We start from the raw sequence: 16,342 nt of genomic DNA, 5'->3' as shown, positions 1-16,342 counted from the left end.
ACACACGCATACACACACACACACAATCTCATATCATAACCAACACACTTGCATGGAAACACGTGTGTGTCTATAAATCTGTTGCCTTAATCGTTATCGTCGAGGATGCTGGTTTTTATTATGAGCGAGTCGCTTAATTTCCACAATCCCCCACAATTATCAAAGGCGAACGGGATGAGAAAGGGGATTGGGGGCAAACGTGCCACATCCGCATCCTTCTGGTGGGGGGCGTGGCTGCCGCCCATGAAAACTTCGGGTCTTAAGGAACAAAGCCAGGAAGCAAGCGAGTTCGAGTTCGAGTTCGAGTTATTATCAAGTTTCTTCTTTAGCTGTTTGCCTTGCCGCCTCAGTTGTGTTGTATTTTTTGTACTTTTTTCTTTTCGGCGGGATTACCATTGTTGTTTTTCCCACGAGTATTAAGTGGCAGTACGCCCACGCCCACTCCCGCGCACACCCAAATACCCACACACACCCACACCCATAGTCGGCACTCCATCGGCAAGGACAGGTGGTATGGTATGTCGAACTTAAAATTACGGCTCTGAAATGAAATTAAAATGGTTTTCTTTCTCGTTTTCCAGCCAAAGTAGAAGCTTGGCGCGGTAGTTTGTTATTGTCTGTCTGCATATTGAGGAACCTTAAACAGTCCTCCACCCGGCAGAACCCATCCGGCCACTTGGCCAAGTTTAAATTGGTTTTATGTTAAAGCCAAATGAGTACAGCTCGGGGGTCGAGAGCTCTGTGCTTTTGGAGTTGGGTTCCGACCATCACCATCACCACCACCATCACCACCACCATCACCACGCCACCGTTTCCAGTTGAGCATCAGGAAATGAAATTTCTTGTAAATTCCTCTTATTTTTTGCCTTCTTTTCTCTGTTCTCCGCTTTCGTGCGGAAAATAGAGGGGTTTTTGCGGGGTGCGGAAAGTGCCGTCGAGAGGCAGATTTCCCAGCACTTGACGAGCGGCCGCTCAAGGAGTTTGACTGCTTGTCAAACACAGCCAAATGTTTTGATATATTTCATATACTTGACAATCAGCTTCGAGGGATTGCTCCTTGGCGGGCAGAGTGATGGTGCGATTGAGGCCAGGATGAGAGCATTCCAAATAAATGACCCGTAATGTATTGGTTGGCCTGACCTTGATGGAACTCCCACGAAGTCTTAACCCACTGGGGGCTTTAAAAAGTAATATAAGTTCGTATTTATTTAAGCGTTTTTTTCAATCGGATGAAATGATGTAAGTGATATTGCGACGTACTTGAAAATACAATCTCACATATTGTATACATGTTCAAATCATCTCTTCTATTTGTAATTACCTAAATTAAAAGATTGATACATTAAGTTAAGTCAAAGCTCTTCAGTTGTGCTTAACTATAGAACACCTTATATAGCATTCCCCTCTTTATCACCTTTAACTTTAAAGTGTTTTTATCGGAACCCCGTTGAGGCCACAGGGTTAATTGTTTGTTTGTTTTCCGTCAGGCTCAAATGCAGCGTGTTTTCCCTCGAAGAACAACAGAAATTTTTCTTTATTTTCTGTATTTGCTCTAAACTCATTGTTCTCTTGGGGTAAAAGCGGTGGAAAATGTGTGGGCCGCAAGAGGGAAGGAGGTGCCGTCTAGATTTTCGGTGCTTTGTTTTGAGATTTTCCCAGCTTCACCGCTCCCTGCACCAGTTTAATAGCAATACCATTATCAGCACAGCGCACACAGAAATAGCTGTGACAATAGCAACAGTAGAAGCCAACCTGTTACCAAATACACAACCAAATCCGAAACACCAACAATTTCAACGATACTAGATACTCGTATAGCAACTGAAGCAACAATACTCGAAGGAACAGCAGGAACATGGACAGCAAAAAGCAGGAGTCATGCCATTAATGCAATGCATTTATAATGCATATGAGATCAAATTTACTGTTCATTAATGCTCTTGGAGCTGCATCAGGATATGGTTGTGTACAAAGTTTCCTCCAATACGATTTTTCCCAGGCGAAGCAAAGTAACTAAATAGGAGTAAAGTTTTAATCATAGCACCATAACACACAATGCCAAGAATGTGTGCTTATTATAATAGACTTTAAAGCAATTCAACAAATATTCCATTACTTGAACAGAATTATGCCAGCACCAAGAACCACAGGTGTAATTACTAGCCTCGAATATGGACAATTTTGCTCGGCTCCTGGACCTTAATCGCATAATATTTCCTTTGGCTCGTCGATAATCGACTGCTATCATCTCGATTGCAGTGGGCCAACGCCACTACCCCCGGCAATTTCCCTTCGAGTTTACCCCCTCACGCGCTTCAAGTGGCCATTCATTATGGCCCTTAAACCAGACTTTGCAGCATGGCCTAAAGCATTCGCCCCGTTAGATGGGCAATCCGTGGGTTGGGTTCGGTTCGGTTGGGTTGGGTTGGGATGGGTTGGGTTGGGGTGGACGGGTTTAGTTGGTGGGACTGCAATGGCAACCGTGCGGCGGCCTATGCCATAAGCACAGCTATTATAATATAGTACCTGGAGCTGTGCAGCTCTGGACGTTCGCCTGAATATATAAGCTGTCCTGGAATGGAGCGGGAACTGGAATACTCGGGGCACGTTCCGGGAGAAAGCACTTAAAATATCTGCGCACGCATGACTGATGATGACTACTTAGGGCCGGTTCGGGCCAAGCCAGGCAAGGCCAGGCAGGATTTTCCAAAGCTCCCTCTTCACAGCACAGGTGAGAGCAAAAGCTGATAAGTATATTATATTTAACGGTATTGTTTGTTGTACGTGCCCCAAATGCCACCCACATAACTGCAAGGCCCGCTACTTTTCACTTCGCATCGAACATCGAGGAGCAAACATCAAACGTTGCATTGCACAAACTGGCTGAAAGACATCAGTATTTAATTGCCCCTAATGCGCCTGAAATGGCAAATGCAAACATGCCACAAGTGACGTGGCGGGTAAAATACTTATGCTACAGATGTACATACATGTGTATATATCTCTATGTGCGTGTGCAGCTATGTATCTTGTGGATTTTCCTGGCTGCCATTGACTGCAGTCTGCAGTTCAATTATGCCTGACAACGACTGCGTAATTATCGTAACGTACACAAAGAAAGTCATGAAGATGGGGCCCAGAAAAACATGGCTTACATCGAACATAAACTTAATTAAATCAGTCCATCACACAGCTTGCAACAATTAGTTTTGAACTCTAGTCAATTAGTTGGATTAATTGGAATTGGGCGATTGTAAAACATGGTTGAGCTGGTAGATAATTTGAAAATGACAGCATGTACGTAATTGGCATTGTATCATTGTGCAATGCAAAAAAAAAATTTTTTCTTTTCATTTCATAGTTTTATTTTCTTATTTAACTCAGCTCATTCTTAAGAAAACCTACTTTTTCCAAGTAAACATTTGTTGTCTGGTTTGGTGAAGGTCAGTCGAGAAACCCACTAAAAGTCACGACGTGACTATCACTCCATAAATCGAATCTTCGCACAATATAAAACAAGTAAACAAAGCAACCAGAAAGAAAGCAAACATGAATTAAGGCATAAAACTAAGTCCGCCGGAATAAGAATAACTTTTATTCAAGACACGGAGTTCTTTCAGTTTCGGCGTGGCTTCGTGTTTGTGTGACTGTTATTGTGATTTGCTTTGACTTTATTTTGTGACTTTTTATCAATTTGTCTGATTTGCTTTTATCCCATTCATCTTTCCATTTCCCCCTTATGTACGTCACAATGGGCAACGTACGACGAAAAGATTGGCAGAGTGAAACAGTTAAGCGCATTTGATGCTTCAAAGCGTCAAGAAGAAAGGCGTATTACGTATACGACTAGTGGATACCTAGTCGATGTAAGAGCAATAAGCAATTCATCTGGTAAACAGGATTTCCAACAATAACACCCTCAGATTATATCCTACATATATTTTAGCACAATGAAATTTTGTCTAAAACCAAACAATATTTTTTGTCAAGGCCTTCTAAAAAAAAAGTTAATGCTATAGTAACATGAATATAACATGAGATGCCAATTTAAATAGTTTATCCCAGCTAAAGGAGTTCTAAATATCAAACAATTCCGCCTTCAGAGGTTGCAATTCTGTAATTTGGAATTAACTTATATACCCCGCAAGTTCTATCTTATACCCTGCACAAATTTCACAATAAATATTATGCTACTAAAGCTCTAAGAGAATTACATGACAGCAGCAGCATCCACAGTAGCAACAAGAACTCCCGACGACTTCTTGCCCTGCTCCTCATACATCTCGTCACCCGAAAAAATAACGAAAAAAACAACAGAAGAGGGGACCTCGGAAGTGGTTGGCAAGAAGTATAAAGAAATGAAAGAAATAAGCGTTATTATCGTTATTACGTGAGCAAAATACATACACACAGCAGCATCTAAGTAAAAGTAGCAACAACTACAGCAGTAAGCAGAACTATACATAAACAAACAATAATAACAAGCCAGCGATGGGAAGAGCTTAGGGAAGGGTGCCTTATAGAGACGACGATGACGATGACGAGGACTTCGAAAAGAAGACGACAAAGTGCGGACCAGAGTGCAAGTGGAGGGAAGTGGGTCGGGAAAGAAGGAGGAGGGGCTCTGGAAACGTCAAGCTTGGAAGTGATTTCAGGGAGCACTTATACCACTTTTATATATATCACTGCTCATGTGATATATAAACGCACATAAGTATGTACGTATATATATACGATATATACGAAACTAAATGGACACACGTACGTTGCCTTGAACGTGAAGTGCACTTATCAACGAAAAAAGACAGGGGTCAAAATAATATGGCGCACAGCAAACCGTAGATGGAACATAGCAGAGGTTCAACTGAAACAAATGCACATAAAATACATGATTCATTTTACCCACACACACACACACACACACACACAGACACGCACGAATGTAATGTGTCAGTTTGAAAATTGATTTGTTACTGCACAAAGCCGAACAAATCTATGCCAAATTCTGGCTAACTGAGCCAAACATGTCGGTAATAAACAGGAAAATGTAAATCTTTTCCAAAAACAAAAAATGCACATGATAAACTACAAACATGCGGCAGAAATAAACGATTTAATTATGACTGGCGTTTGCAAAGGAGGTGACTTACACACCCAATAATCTCCAATTAAGTGCAGAGAATTTTCATACCATTTCCTGCCATTGAAGATTAAGGAATACGTACATTAATAACTTCACCAATTGCAACAAATTAAATCGTGATAATAAAATATATATATTTGTTTTATTTTGAAATACATGCATGAACCCTTTAGAAGGCGTTTAATAGATTCCTGAGGATCTGAATCGAATTTTATTCCGCCGCTTGTAGTCCTATTCAAATTACGGCGGATTTGCAGCCGCCAGTCAACATATGGCCACCAAACGGCCCTCCACTCCACCAACGACTGACTTCCTTTGTGGGCATCAATGGGCGCCCAGTGGCGGCGGCGGGGCGGGGCGGAATGGGGCCAACATGGCAAATGCCGTTGGATTTGAGCTGCTTATGCCGGGGATTTAGTTATAAATTCCCTGGTAAAGCGGGCGGAGATCGCTCCTCGTCGCTCTCAGCGAATTGAAATTTAATGCAAATGTAAATGTGTTGCGCAAAGCGAGGGGAAACAGTAACAGAAACAGATTATTTGTAGCACACATTTGGGGGCTCTCCAATTGAACAGGCGGCTTGCGAGCTGCAACCCTATCGGCATTAGTGCCCACCAAATCCAAATACACATCCATACAGATTTACATACAATATTAATACGTTTCTATATTGGTTTTATGTTTTTTACGCCGCCATCCGAGTGTTTTTTGTGTATTCCAACTTGATTTAATTTGCACAAAATGTGCAGAGAGCTTATGTAAAGAGTAAGGACTGGTTTGCTGTTAAGCCTCTGCTTATTTTATTTTTCGCTGCATCTTGTTTCAAGTTGACACAGTGTTCGAAAAAACAATGAAATATGCGCAACAAATACGCAAATAATGACAAAATCCGCCAACAGCGAGATGAAAAAATGTGTAACAATATTGAAATATTTTATGAGCTCAAAAAAAATGCATGGTGGCCATCTTCACTCTCCAGCTACAGCCATTCCCCGCAATCATCTCCTCCTGCAGACATACCAAAAAAAATACAGTCTTCACTCTCCATATATATCGATGCGAGCGTTACGTCCCTTTTCGGGTTTTGTGGAGAACCGGAGCTCCTTGTTTTTTATTTTTTGGCTTTCACTCGACGCGCGGCATTTAAAGCGCTTTAAAAGCACATTTATCTGCCATTTCCTCAAATACCACGGGTTCAGCAGCCAACAGCAGCAGACGAATCCTCTTCATCGAGAGTCTCATCCTGCGTCCAGGATTCAAGTTGCCTCCAACCAATCTCGGCTGCTTCCAACTCTCTTTAGAACCTCTTCAGAGACAATTGCATTTGCTGCAGGATGGGGGAGGGATAATGCTGAAGGCAGAGGACACACTCAAATATTGATTTATCGAGTTGCTCACATGCTTTTCCCATATGTCCTCGCAGCAACTTCTATTTCCTTCGGCCTCCTGTGTCCTGTTCGCCCCGACTCATCCCTCCTTCCGCAAACAATAAAAATTGCTGCAAGATGGCAAGTGGATGGCAGGGGTGCGAAAATTCGCAACCGAATCACTCCAGGTTAACCTCAAGTCGTTTGCACCTTTGTGGGTGGGAAAGGAACTGTAAAAACTTTAAGTCTAATGACTTTTATAGACACTTCACAATAAGTCAATGCCCATCCCGATCCCCAACCCCATCCTCATCTGGGTTTCTCTACTCCGACATCTGCCTTTTTGTGTGTGTGTGTGTGGTTGGATTTGGCCAATGAACTTGATTGTGGCAACAGAGTCTTAGCCGGGGATTGACACAACTCAAGTGGAAGAGGAGCCAGCAGCACAAAAGGCCAAAAAGCTCATAATGCATTAAGCCCTCTTTTGGGAAAGGATGATGGGTGGCAAAAGCAGGAAGAGCATCACTAAGTTCAAGATGGATAGGGGATAGGGATGGTGCTGGTGCTATTTTCCATGAATATTCTCCGCTTTTATTGGCCTCTTACTCTATGGGGTATTATTTGAGTTTGCCTTATATCAGTTGATGCTTTTATGATCAGCTTATAAGAGTCTAAGCATGCTGGTTTTATTGCGATTGCGAGGATAAAGGGAGCATCATCTTTAAACGCTATATTTAACTATGGAATTTAACTATTAAAAAAGAACAAATTTATCACATTAACTGAATGTCCTCGCTACATAACTGTTACTTAAATTTCAATTATTTCACTGAAGCAAAAAGTCTTCGTTTCATTTCTTCATTTGTTCTTTCCTTTTTTCCCAACCATTTATCATACGCAATGACGCTGCGGAAAAAGGACTCCCAGGACGAACTCTTCCATTGTCCCTTAATAATCGACGCTGCAGCAGGGACTGCAGTCCCCGAACACCAGAGCCCACTGCAGCTTACTGACCAGGCCCTCAGGAAGGAGAATAAGAAGATCACCTCGTATATAATATATGTACATATATCCGCTGAGCTTTATTATACGCTTTCGGCGCCAAGGATGTTCCTGTCCTTTTGCCCGCTCTTGTGCAATAAAAATTATATAAGAAGGACTACAAATTGCCAGAGGCCATATAAGAAGAGGTGTTGAACAAAAGTGGCAAAACTTTATTGTCAACCAGAATGAAATTCCTTAAATTGCGGAATGGTTTGTGGAATGGATTGTGTGCATTCTGCAACTGGGAGTAAACGCGCGGATATTTAAAAGCCTTGTTTAATTACAATGACGAACAATTGACAGCTTTTAATGAGGCAAAAACACGGCACAAATTGCGAGTAAAACATTTCATTCTCATTCGCATTCCAACTTTTATGGCCTTCGATGGATGATGGTATTGCTTTGGCCGTAGAACTCACACCCGACCAGCTTAACCAACACCATTTACCCCCTGACTTAGCCAGAAATTAATGGCCTAAAAGGAAAGGACGTGGGAAGAACTCTTTATGGACTGCCAAATGGGGGAGCACAAGTGTACATGAATGGAAGGAAAAGTAAAACAAATTCCAAATGCTTTTTACGGCCAATGGAAATGGAATCGGATTCGGAGTTGAAATCCGAATCGGAAGTGCAGTTGCGTGGGGATTAGCATTGCAAATTAGTTGGGCAAATTACAAAAGCGAATTAGATAATTAAAAGGAGATTGATTAGGCTGTGGGTTGTGTACATACAAGTCCTTCAAGAAACTTGGATTCAGAAGAGTTATAATTAGAAATCAATATATATTTCCCCTATATTGAAAAGCAATTTGTCTCGCCAAATGAAACATGTAATCATAATAATTAAAAATAAATAATTTCATATCTTTAAACTGATTCTGTGAGTTATAGTATACCATCGAATTTGCATTCTCAAAAAAAGGTATAGAAGGAACTGAAAAGTTGCAACTCAATTGGCTCCAAATTGTTGCCCAACTCGAGCATCTCGAGGCAAGCTGGTAAAAGTGCATAATTCTATAAAAGGCACACAAATTGAAACACAAACACAAGCCGAAGCGAGAGTTCCAACTTGGTGGCCCTTCTCCCCATCAAGTCAGTAAGGGAAAAGTTGGGCTGGCAGTCTGGCAGAGTTTCTATTAAAAATATTGTCAACTCAATAGTGTAGGAGTCAGTGCAAGAGAGCGGGGCTAGGATGGCTAGGATGGGATGACTTCGAGTTGATTGTTGTAAACAAAGTTTTCATAAAGAATTTACACGCCGCTAGTATTAAGGGGAAGAAAAAATGCAAAGCCAAAAAAAAATAGGAAGCCGACAAATTGGCAAAACCTCCAAAAGAATCACAACACAAGGAAGCAGCACCACCAGCCAGCCAGCTGCGGTTGGTGGCACAACAAATAAATTGACATTCCCCCAGCTCCGCCATTTACTCCAAAATCCCCCTCCTGAGCCACTCGTTATCATAGTTATGGTTGAGACTGTAGCCGCAGCCAGGCAGCGATGAATGCTGCGGCTTTTCCGGAAAATTAAAGGAGGGTGCAGTGGAGGGGCAGTAGTGCCAAGGTGTTAGGCTGAGGCATAGAATCGGATGCTGCCGGTGGCTTTTCCATATAGCAACCGATTCTCTTGCCACTTCTGCTACTCCTGTTACTCCTGCGGCGACGGCGGCGGCGGCTGTTGCTGCCACAAATTAAAATGTGGCCGCGCTTAAATTCCCCACACAAAATTTATTGTTTGCCGCCTGTTTGGCAGGGAGCCCAAGGAAAAGGAACAAAGCCAGCCAGTCAGCCAGAAATAGGCAAATACGTTAAATGCTTTCTGGGCCAAATATTTATTGGCAAGGAATGGGCACAAGTGCCAATGAGATCATAGAATGGTTTATGTACATTCCACTTCCAAAGAACAGTTGAAAAATTGGAACAGTTAACAGTTTTCACCGTTAAAATAAGTAAAATAAAAATGAACATAAAATGCATCTACTTTCACTATACGTGGCACAATTACATTCAAATCCAGTTACATTGGTGCTCGTTTTAAATGAATTTCAAATTCACTTTGACGCAATCCCAACGTACTAATTCATTTTTATGGTATGCCGCACATTAGTCAAACTGCCCAACGGACTTATGAAACCATTGCCGCTGGCATCGTAAAAAAAAGAGGAACAAAATAAAGAGAATCTTCTATTCAGCAGAGAAAAAAACCAAAACAAAAATAGCTGCCAAGGATAATGCGTTGCAAATGTCGACGACAATAAAAGGGATAATGCGACAAGTTGAAAACGAGCCAAAAGGCGACCGAATGACCGCCATTTCTGCCCAGAAAAGTTTGCGCCAAGTACAAAGAACAGGGAAGGAACGAAAAAAAAACTTTGTTAAAACGAGAAACAAAAAGTTGAAAGCATTTAATGAGTTTATTGAACCAATTGCACAAGTTGCACGTTGTTAGTTGCAACTTGCATGTTGTTGCGTCATTGGACTTGCAGAAAGCCGAAGGATTCCCGGATTCACTATTTCACTTGGCCAACTGATTCTTGGCCAAGTAAGACGAATGAAGAAAGGCACCAGCTTATCGTTCAGTTGAGAATGAATTAAAGCTTAAGTTACGGAGAGACTACAAGTTTTTGTGTGACTTGCCGCCTCTTAGAGCTAATTCAGACCATCTTCCAGCCCAACAGCCCACTGCAATTCTTCTTGGCCATTCGTCTTGGCCATTTTGCCCATATCCGAACCGAATGTAGCCAGGGTCAGCAGAACTGGCAAACGAAATTGCGGCAGACAGAAGTCATTTAAGGAGAATTTATGGGATTTTAACTGACATTTAAACAGTCGCCAAGAAACAGGGACAGATAGCCCGAGGAAATGAAAAGGAGCAGAATGGAGATCGGGTTGGGGATGGAGATGTGGCTCTGGATGTGGATGGAGTGGAGATGGAAATGGGAGAGAGGAACTTGTCGGCCAAGATTAGCGACGACTGTGCAACAAAATGTTATGGACAGGGCCGGATAATGAACGACTCCGAGTCCTCCGAGATCCGGGGATATGAAGAGATGGAACGACCGAAAGATGCGAAGCGAGAAAAATGAAATGTAATTACATTTGAAAATGGCAAAAGGGAAAATGCTCAAGAAAAATGTAAACGACGGTCAGTCCTAGAACCATCTGGAGACGATGGCCAGTTTCGGGGGGCGTTGCTTCCGAGCAAAAATCACTGCAGCATTTCCTTGTAATTAACTTCATGAAGATGTTCCCCATTTCAGAGGAGCTGAAAAAATGAATGAAATAAGCTTCGCTGACAGCTTAGATTGAACTAAGATGACTGAGTGAAACGGAAAACGCTTTCTGGAAAATTGAATGCTTGCATTTGTAAGCTAACTTTGAGAAAAGCTATTGGCAGTTGTATATTTTAATGGAATGTAAGGGTCCTTCTTGAATTCCTGTATTAAAGGGAAAGTACTACACTTTTAACTCCAGTTACCTAACCTAATTCTAAATACTGCATTTTTCCCTCAACATACATATTACAGTTCGTAGTTTTTTGATTACCGCTCGGGGCTGAATGTGTCATTGGGGATCTATCTTCAATTAAAATACCCATTGGTACATAACAGTGCACTTAGGCAAACACAGGGTGGAATTAATGAAAGCAAAAATGCTTTAATACAGAAGGAAGACTTTATTAAGTAGGAAATAAGTCGCAATTTAATTAGGAAACTGAATGGTACTATTTATTATTTCCTAATTTACATTAACAACCCAAACAAACTTATTCTTACCTTTAATACTGATTATCAACCCGTGTCGATCCTGAAAGAAAACAAGAAAAGATTTAATTAGTAAATTGCAATTTCATTAAAAAGTTGCCAGTTTGAAAAAATAACAAGTTCGCGAGTGAAAAAGTTTAGAGTCAAAGCAATGCTTGAAAAACTTTGACAAAACTTTAGAAGTATATCTTTTATAAGATATTAATTTCAGAGCCGTAATTTGCCATTAAGAAAATCCAATCATTATCTATCTTGCTTTAACAATACCCGTTTCAAGAAATTTACTACAACTTTAGTACAATCGAAACAAGGTAACTTAGTTTATTCTATAGAAAATATTTAATAGTATTCAAACAAAAGTTACCTAATGGTGTTTATGTAAATACGAATTTTTTTATACGATACATATGTGCATTCTATATACTCGATTGTGTGCATATATGTATGTACATATATCTATACTAGTACACTCTGAAAAAATCAACTTCTACTTAACAAGGTCGACCCCAATTTACTGCCCCCCATGAAAGTGTGAATAAAAAGAGGGGTTTCCATAGGCCACAGGGCAGCGGGGGGTGATTGTGGGCTTTCAAACTGCCAAACCGCAAAATTTGCAGCCACAATTTCTGTCTGTGATTTGCTGCTCTCCAGTGCGTTTTAGCATATTTCCATAATTTTTCAGAAATGTGCGGCATTCGGAGGGGCTATCCGAGAAACAATTTACTCGTTATACAATTCCTCGCCTCGACCCATCATCCAACCTCTCATGAAACCTTCGATTTTTATTTTTTTTCTTTCTAAAAACTGCACTTGTAAGTTTCTTCTCCTTGGCAGCAGTAACAAACTGTGGCAACAGTAATCGAAAAGTTAATTCTCCGAAAAACAAGGTAATTAGTGTAGCAGTGCCCATAAAACCCAAGCGAATGTGCAAAAATAACGAGAAAAGTTTAAAAAGTGCCCAACAAAACGGCGTTAGAGATGAGGAAAGAGGAAAAGGCTATGGAAAAAAGTAGAGCTACACAAAAAATGGGTGGAAAGAAGAACTACGAAGTGGGGAAAAGTGTGGCATTGTTGGTTGCAACTAGGCAAAGGCAAACACGCCGTAATGAATGGCTCCGACTTGTAGGATGCAGACCGGGGCTACAGGTGTACTGGTACTGGCCCTGGTCCTGGTCTGGTATAGTAAGGTAAAACTATAGTTACTGCCGCAGCTCCAAATAAGGGTGCGTGGCCAACACAAACTGGGAACATCTCGTTAGGCGTTGCCAAGGTTGCCAAACATGCAGGCTAGTACGTAAATAGTTGGATTGGTAACTGATTTCATGTCAAGGTTTAATTGCATCGAAATTTTGCATATGCGTTAAATTTAGTTCTTAACTTTTCAGCTGTGACTAAGGTATATCCATTCTTTAATTGACAGCTCTCTATTTTTCCACCTTTCTTATAAAGAAACCAATGTGCCATCATTATTTGTAGTTATCAATTGCCAATCATTTATATTATCTGAGCAATTTTCAATCATTAGTATGTATTGATGATCTGATTTGCTGTACGAAAACAGTACTTAATGAATCCGCACCAAAAACCAGATGGGCTGAGAATCTCTTAAACTTTTGCTCTGGATGGAGCAACTCTTTTCGAACTACTCACATGCACGAGCCCTCAATTAATTAATAAACAAAACTTTTCGCAAAGCCCTTCGAGTGCTGCATCCACAGACGCGCGTGGTGAACGAACTTTTTGCCGACTGTCGTTTGTTATGCCAAAAAGTTGACTTCTTCGCCCACTGCTCGCCGATATGGCCCAAAAACATACCCGAAAGGAAACCCTTTAGCTTCCCCCTTGGCCCATTTTAGCCAACACGGCATCCTCTAGTTGCGCCTAATGACAAACATGAAGTTTTTGCCACCACATCAATCAAAAGTTTTTCATCAACGTCATCAGAGTTATCACCATGGCCGCAGGCGGTACACAGATAAAAACATGCACACACAATCACACCCACAAATATAGATTCAAGAACGGGAAGAACCACAGCAATAATAAAATGCTGCCAACACCCTGAGACATGTTGACAAACAAGAACAACATCAGCTAGCCGAGAAGACAACGGCAATGGCAAGAAGAGCAAACTGCCGAAAGCGGGAAAAACTTAAATTATGAACGGACAAGCGGCGAACACGCGGCGTATACGTAATTTTCCTCGCTCTCGTGGCTGCTGCTAAATGTCTGCATAATTTATGGATTTAACAGCAACAGCATCAACAACATCAACCGCAGGAGCCACCACAACAACGAGCTGTTGAAGTCGAAGGAGGAGAACCGGAATGGTGGCATTGCTGATGCGCTCGCACCTTAAATAAGAGAAATGGCAGCCATAAAATGCCAGCAGCAATGGCAAGTGGAACCAGAACGATCGAGGGGGAAATATCATCAGCCGACCAACTAAATAACTCAAATAAAATGCCTCGAATGCCGCACAAATCTTTGCAACTTGCTGCAAAGGTGGGGCGCGGAGTATATGCTGTTGCTCAGGGAATATTGCGGTCTATAGGGAAACACTGGGAAAAATAGTTGTAAAAAGGAAAAGAAAGTAGCATATTAAGAAATTTAAGTTGATATTTCTTTTCAACTCTTCCTTCCACCTAGTAATCATATCAGTTCAATGCCCCCTAATATATTTCAGTGTAATATTGATAGACCAAGCGCACTTCATCTTCTTCATAGGACCAAGTAAAAAATTCAAGACGAAGATGTGGCCAAAAGAGGCGGAAGATAGGACGCCGCCGCAGAGCCAAACATAATCAGCTTCATCATCAGTGCGATGGCGAGTGTGATGGGAGGGGGGCAGGGGAAAGGTTACTGAGGTGGCAGATTGCCACACCTTCGCCTATACATGGCGATGTCATGAATCAGGCTCAAAAGGTGGTGGTTGGATTGGGGTGCAGCTGTCACCATCAACTTCTTCATCATGCTCCTGTTCCTGTTCCCGCTCTTCTCATTTGAGACGAGGGCGACATCTTCATCTTTCAAATGCGTTTAATTATGTCAAAGTAGGAACCTTTTTTCTGCTTCCTTTTCACCGTGGCTCCTGTACCTTCCCGCTTTTCTTGGACTGACTGTCCTTCGGGAGACACCGATGAGCATCTAGACACCTTATATATACACTTAAGCCAGCAGGAGATTGTAAGAACCAGATATATACAAATATATATATTCGTATTTGTGTGGAGATTCTCTTGAAGTTTGGGTGCCCGAAAGCACACACAATATAACCTTGTCTTAAAGCCATGTGTAAGATGTGTCATTTCCATTTTATTTTTCCGCCCAACTCACCCCACCCCCGGGCTGGCCCAACCTATCGCTTTTTGCATTTGTTTCATTTGTGCGACATTTCACATTAAGCTTGACAGTCGGGCTTTTGTGCATAATCGTGATGCCGTTAGCTCCGGCTTTAGTCCTGGCTCTCCGGCTCCAACTTCAGCTCTGGTCCTCTTTTCTTGCTCTGTCCCGTCATTTCCTTTAGTTCTTCCCTTGGACTGGAAGACCCCGACCCCGCTAGCCAACAGGCGAACTCGCCTGCTGATGGAAATAAGCTACCAATTACTAAAGTGTTTCATTCTAAAGCCACTGCAGTTGTAGTTGCCCCTGATTTTGCTTCGGTCGCTGCGTTTGATTCCGTAACTGCCTCGCTCCTCCGATTCCCTTGCAGCTTCTGATCTGGAGTTGAATGTGAGCATGGAATTGGACTAAAATGCTGGACGTCTGCATTAGTCGGCGCTTCAGGCAAAAGAACAAAGCAGCTGGATATATTCAAATGCAAGTAAAATATGAAATTAAGTCTTGCATTTTAGGTATTTTGAGATAAATTGCTCCTTAAACATGGGTGACTTAATTTACCTTCAGGAGACATGTCAATTAATTCGAAATTTAATATTTTTCAAAGGCCAGTTTTTGCCATTTACCCATTTTATTAAATTAATTGAGAGTAAACTTCTTGATATTTTCTTCTCACTCTTGCACCGGAAGCGATAGTGTTGTTATTAATCTTTCCCCGATTGCATAAAGTATTTACTTATCTTTAGCTTACTGGAGTATAATTCTTGTTAAAAATAAAGACGCAAATGTTCGCATTATGACCTAGTTTATTGACACGTTCTACTCTCTTGTTTAGATAACAGATACCATCGCTTCCGTTATGCCTAAAGGCTAAAAAAACAAGTTGGAAAATATTATTTATTAAAATTCACATTAATAATTTAAATTATGTAAAGATAGATGGCAACTGCCGGCCTATACAAAAGCTTTATCCCCATCCACTCGCATCTGGTCGCTTTTTCAATTGGCAGTCGAGCGTAACATACGCACACACACAGTCCGTCCATCATCATTTTAGCATTGCAGATTTAATTTCGTCAAAGTGGAAAAGTCAGTGAAAAGGTCGCCGACGGCAGACTACGCACCAATGAGTGCCACACCAAAACACTCTGATTCCACCGCCCCAGCCCCACGAAATCCATTGCTCCTGGCCAAATACGCTCCTTGCGTACGCGTGTGACCCACAGATGGCAAAAGGACCCTGGATAGCGGGCAACGACCAGGACGAAGGCAAACATAAGGTGGCAAGGAAGTGTGCACAGTATGCACAGTCACATGGGGTTGCTTTAACAATTTAAAATGTAGTAAACAAGCGGCATTTGCTTTGAAGTCATAATGAACTAAATGTCTATATTAATTTGGAATAATCTAAAGCCCATTGCTATGGGAATTTGATTATTTAGGTAATAAGATTTCATTAAATTATATAATTTTAGATCCAAATTGTATCCAAGTTTTCTCCCTGTTGCACATTGAACTGAAGCTCTCATACTAATTTAGTTAAAAACTTATAGTTTTCGAAAACGAAACTCTTGGTACTTAAAGCTTTAGTCTTCAAGTTTCGCACGTTTTCCTACGAATTTTGTTTCCACTCGCAAAAGAAGATTAGGAATGATATTTTTCCAATTACCAGAGTGGCACTCGAACAAAT

General features: G+C 41.4%; 1 protein-coding gene across 4 annotated transcripts in view; it reads right to left on the bottom strand.

Annotated features, from left to right (window-relative positions):
- Positions 1-16,342, bottom strand: part of LOC122619630 (cadherin-87A) — a 56,710-nt gene that overhangs the window by 13,977 nt on the left and 26,391 nt on the right. For all 4 annotated transcript variants that reach the window (XM_043796674.1, XM_043796673.1, XM_043796676.1 and 1 more), the window contains one exon: positions 11,326-11,356. The gene's annotated coding sequence lies outside the window, so the exon portion shown is untranslated. The remainder of the gene's footprint in view (positions 1-11,325; positions 11,357-16,342) is intronic.

This window comes from Drosophila teissieri, chromosome 3R (genome assembly GCF_016746235.2).
Source record: "Drosophila teissieri strain GT53w chromosome 3R, Prin_Dtei_1.1, whole genome shotgun sequence".
NCBI lineage: Eukaryota > Metazoa > Arthropoda > Insecta > Diptera > Drosophilidae > Drosophila > Drosophila teissieri.
This window is presented reverse-complemented; position numbering and strand designations above follow the sequence as displayed.